Source organism: Schistocerca piceifrons, chromosome 5 (genome assembly GCF_021461385.2).
Source record: "Schistocerca piceifrons isolate TAMUIC-IGC-003096 chromosome 5, iqSchPice1.1, whole genome shotgun sequence".
NCBI lineage: Eukaryota > Metazoa > Arthropoda > Insecta > Orthoptera > Acrididae > Schistocerca > Schistocerca piceifrons.
In genome coordinates, this window is record NC_060142.1 from 149,284,775 (window position 1) to 149,290,596 (window position 5,822).

Sequence of the window (5,822 nt, forward strand, 5' to 3'; positions counted from 1 at the left end):
CCGTTACAGAACTGGAAACATTATGTGTTGTATGGGCTTTTACGAGATTTCGGCACTTTCTTTATGGCAGACATACCACCGTTTACACAGATCACAGAGCGATACAATTTTTACTTTCGGCTAAATTCACTCACGACAGATTAAGCAGATGGAAGCTATATTTACGGGAATTTAATTTTACAATAGTTCACATTCCCGGCACACAAAATGTTATAGCAGACGCACTTTCTCGCTCTCTCAGCAACAATCAGCAAGACATCGCAACCAACTTCTGCAAAGCAAATTTCAGCGTTATGTACATTCAGCAAGTTGCATTTGAAAATTTTATTTCCTCGTTATTAGAGGACATAGCAAAAGAACAAAGTAAAGACAATGTGTGGAAAGAAATTAAACACCTTTGGCAAGATAAGAATAATGTTACGATTAGAAACCACTACACTGTACGCAATGACATTATATTTCGCCGCTCTCATCCTGACAGCAACAATTGGTTATTATGCATTCCTGACGAACTGGTTAACAAATTAATATGGTATACTCATTTAAGTTATGCACATTACGGAGCCAGAAAATGTTTTCTTATACTGAGACAGAACTGTTATTTTACCAACATGGAAAAACGTATACGACGAGTTTTAGCGTCATGTAAAATTTGCCAGAAAGCTAAGTCAGACACCACTTCACATATTCCTCCATTATATCCCATTATACCTGTTAAATTAAGACATATGGCCGCAGTAGACATTTTTGGTCCAATTCCGAGACCTAACAGAGGTTTTTGCTACATCTTTGTCGCTGTTGAACTCACTTCAAAATTTGTTACTTTCACTCCGTTACGCAAAGCTACTGCTAAAACTGTTTCAAGAGCATTTGTAAAACATTTTCTATTTCATGTAGGGCATGTGTTGAAAGTAATTTCTGATAATGGATCACAATTTCGTTCTGCTATATGGACACGCATGTTACAAGCTAGAAACATTTCTCCGATCTATATATCTAGGTACCATGCTTCTTCGAACCCTTGTGAACGATTAATGAAAGAAATTGGTAAACTGTGTAGAATATACTGCCACAAAAGACATATTGATTGGGATACATACATATTCTCCTTCCAAGAGGTAATTAATTCCATACCAAACGAATCCACTATGCTCTCTCCGTCTGTTATACTGAAAAACGTTGAACCACCAAACAAAATTAAAGAATTAGTAACATTTCCTACATCTCGTCGATTACGACACCACGAAATAATTGACATTGCGCTGAACAACATCAAACATGCCGCAGAGCGCCGGAGAAGACAGCAAAAACAGGTTTGTACGCGCCGAGACTTTCACGTGGGACAGAAGATTTTAGTACGTACACACTATTTATCCAGCAGAATAAAAGGTAGGTGCAGTAAATTTGAACTTCTATACGAAGGTCCGTATCGGATTCGCAGCATTCCTCACCCCAATGTTGTACACGTCGAAACTTTTTGAGAACCAGGAAAAGTAAGGGGAACCATCATGTGTCAAACATTAAACCCTTTATTGAATGAAACCACTTTATGATGTAACATGCTATGAGGCCATTTACACATTTTATGACCACTTATGCAATTATATTCACATGACTAATTACTGATGATTATCGTATTTTTTTGGCAAGTGCCCGGCAAGGTAAGGTTAGCAGGTCGCTTTTCTGTTCGTTACACATCAGACCGTGCACATTTTCCATTTTTTATGTTTGTACGATTGTTTTCATGTTTTGTTTGTATGCACTGTGAAATAGTTAAGATATAACACATACCAGTTGACTTTGACTTTTTTTGCCCTATTACATCTCAAGATCGTGACTGTTTTACATTTTTTTTTTTTTTTTTTTTTTTTTTTTTTTTTTTTTTTTTTTTTTTTTGCTGCTGCGTTGTGATATTCTGTGTACATTTTTGCCTTTGAACAGTGCCTATGCTTTTGACATAATACGTTTTCTGTCATGTTATGCTGTATGCTTAATTATGTTACCATAAACCAGTCATTATCTCGTGAGTATATGATGTAAATGCACGACATTAATCTTTGTTCATCATTTTCAGAAAGAAATAACGTGTAAAGGAAATAAATTAAACAGAAATGGGAATTTCACCTATGGAATAGACGAAAGAAGATACAAAAACCTTATGAGGAAGAGTAAATGGATCAGAATTAACAAGCATTAACAAGAATATACTATACACATCGTAGAATAGCAGTCTTAACTAATTTTTTCTTTCAGAATACGATTAATGCAGGCTGTCAGACAGAACTACACATCTTAGTTTTAGTGATGAAATATGCTACAGATAAGGAATAGTTATGTAATGAGTAATGAAGTGATTTTTTTTTGCAGATGATAATGAATGCTGATGAATAATGATGAAGAATATGCTACTATGAATAATGAAGTTTCTCTTTACAGGTGATGATAATAATGGAGTTATGATAATATGGATAATGAAGTGATGGATAATGAAGTTTTTTCTTTACAGATGAGGATAATGTTGAAGTTATGTATTTATGCTATGTAGTTATTTAAGTATTTGTTGCAGTTCGCTTTGACAGCAGTTGTTATATTGCATAGTATAATGACTGAGGGTTTTGGAAAGGACAGCTATGAAACACATTTTTATACACATTTCACTACCTGTTAATTCGAAGTTCACTACTTTTCAGCACAAAATGCATTTCTTCTTTCAGCTTAATAATCCATTTTGTATATTTCCGCAGGAGAAATTATTTCTGAAATTAATGTGCTATAAGCAGTTGTTCATTAAATCTATGTCATTACATATACTCTACTTGTTTCATAACCTTGGTACAGGTGACTCATGACGAATGACGTTACACATTTTCATTTACAGGAACAACCCAAAAGCAAATTTCTTCTTTTTCTCTTCTTGCTTTCCCCTATAATTACCCCAAGCAATGCATTGCTAACAAAAAACGTATTACCAGTTCCAAATAATGCTACTCATTTAAGAGAGTTCTGAGTAATACTGAATGATGTTTTAGTCACAGACGTTGAGTAATAGTTACAGCGTGTTACATTTTGAATATGTCCTATGCCATTCATTAGCTCCTGATTTCAATGATGACTTCTGATGTTTTGTAACTGGCCAATGAGTGCCAATAATTAGTATAACTAGATGAATTATGTTAATACTATGCCATTCATTAGCTCCTGTTTTCAATGATAACTTCTGATGTCTTGTAACTGGCCAATGAGAGCCAATAATTAGTATAACTACAGGAATTATGTTAATACTATGCCATTCATTAGCTCCTGTTTTCAATGATGACTTCTGATGTTTTGTAACTGGCCAATGAGTGCCAATAATTAGTATAACTAAATGAATTATGTTAATACTATGCCATTCATGAGCTCCTTTTTTCAATTATGACTTCTGATGTTTTGTAACTGGCCAACGAGTGCCAATAATTAGTATAACTAAATGAATTATGTTAATACTATGCCATTCATTAGCTCCTGGTTTCAATGATGACTTCTGATGTCTTGTAACTGGCCAATGAGAGCCAATAATTAGTATAACTACAGGAATTATGTTAATACTATGCCATTCATTAGCTCCTGTTTTCAATGATGACTTCTGATGTTTTGTAACTGGCCAATGAGTGCCAATAATTAGTATAACTAAATGAATTATGTTAATACTATGCCATTCATGAGCTCCTTTTTTCAATTATGACTTCTGATGTTTTGTAACTGGCCAATGAGTGCCAATAATAAGTATAACTAAATGAATTATGTTACTATTATGCCATTCATGAGCTCCTTTTTTCAATGATGACTTCTGATGTTTTGTAACTGGCCAATGAGAGCCAATAATTAGTATAACTACAGGAATTATGTTAATACTATGCCATTCATTAGCTCCTGTTTTCAGTGATGACTTCTGATGTTTGTAACTGGCCAATGAGTGCCAATAATTAGTATAACTAAATGAATTATGTTAATACTATGCCATTCATGAGCTCCTGTTTTCAATGATGACTTCTGATGGTTTATAACTGGCCAATGAGTGCCAATGTTGAGTGTAATCAGATGATTTATGAACATTATTCTGTAATACTTCATACATGGTACAGAAATGTTCAGTAACTGGGCGATGAGTGCCACCAATTACTTAAATCAGTTGTTAGACTAACGTAATTCTCAATGAAGACTAGTATGTGACTTAATGTCCTTCACCTCCTGACCTAATTACCAGAAATTACTGCAATATCCGTTTGTCCTGTGTATCCTCATGCTCATGGAGCACTATATTTGGTTTTTGCACTAATTCTACGTTGGTGTGCCTTGTAAGAGCGTGGTGTTGACATGACATGCTGTCCACCACCGTGAGCGATGGAGACGTTATTATGGTCCCACTGTTTGGTGTACCTGATGTACTGCCAAAATGATAACGCGGAATATTACTACGACATTTCAGTGTCTTGGCTACGCTGATAAATACTTCTGGGAACAGAACTTCAAATTGTCTCACTTGGTGTTGTACTTCTGTGGAAAGATATGGACTTTCAGTGCAGCTGCGTGCAACCTAAAGTGCTACAACCATGATGCAATCCTTCCCTTCCCTATCCTAATTCTTGTAACATAGTGAAAATTATTTCTTTTGCTAACATAATTTCTATCTATATACATTTTGTGATTTGCTGATATATTCTCAACTGCAGTGCATGTGCACTTATGTTACTTGTCAATATGATTTTTTGCCATTATGTTTTTTTGTTGTGAAAATGCTAAAGACATTTTTTTTCGATTTGTTGATATATTCTGAAGTACAGTATATGTGCACTCTTGTCATTTAAATTGTATATATATTTTGTGATTTGATGATTTTTTGCCATTACATTTAATTGTTGTGAAAACGTTGAAGAATTTTTCAGTGCATGTGCACTTATGTCATGTGTTAATATATTTTGTGCTGAACGTCAGTAAGTGTGCACTTTTGTTAGTTATCAATATGATCTGTATATACATTTTTCTGATTTGCTGATACGTTCTGTACTCATTGTATATATTTTGTTTTGTATTCGGTGCATGTGCACCACATTTAATTCATGTACTACATCTGAATATTCTGTAAATTGTAAAAGTTAATTAATTGAGAAAAAATTTGTTGCTCATGGCAAGTCCAAATGACTCACCATCGCTGCCAAATTTTTGCCCCCCCCCAGTGGAGGGTTATGAAACGCGTATGTATTTAGTACAGCGATGGCGAGGCATGACAGAATCTCTGACCAGAGAGTTATTTATCGTTGCTAGTCTGCGCTTGACCGCGCGAGAGTTCAGTTGCATGTAGGGAGTCGGCAGTTGCAGTTGCGGTCGAGTTGCGAGAGAGTTCAGTTGTACGTAGCGAGTCGCGAGAGCATGTAGTAGCGCGCGAGAGACAGTCGGAGTTGTGTGTGAGGAGTCGGCGGGCGTCGACAAAGATTCAGGACGAGGTATATTTTTTAAATAAGGTAATGAAGCAGCATTGCGCTCATCTGATAATGTAATGCATCTTAAGTGTAATTAATTTGTTCAAGAATCGCCCCAATAATAATTTTGTTTTCAAACCAAGCATTTTAACAAAACAAACATTTTATTGAAAGAAAATTTCCCATGCATTTCCTTAAAAAAAATTTACTTAAATTCAAAGAATTTTTGCGATGCATTTCCTTCAAGCTATGGCGAAAAATAAGAGCAGATGCAGTTTTACTGAGGTAAGAATTTGAGTTTAATTAGGGCCTAAGATCGACATTTCGTCATTGTCACTGAGATTTCACATTTATTGTCACTGA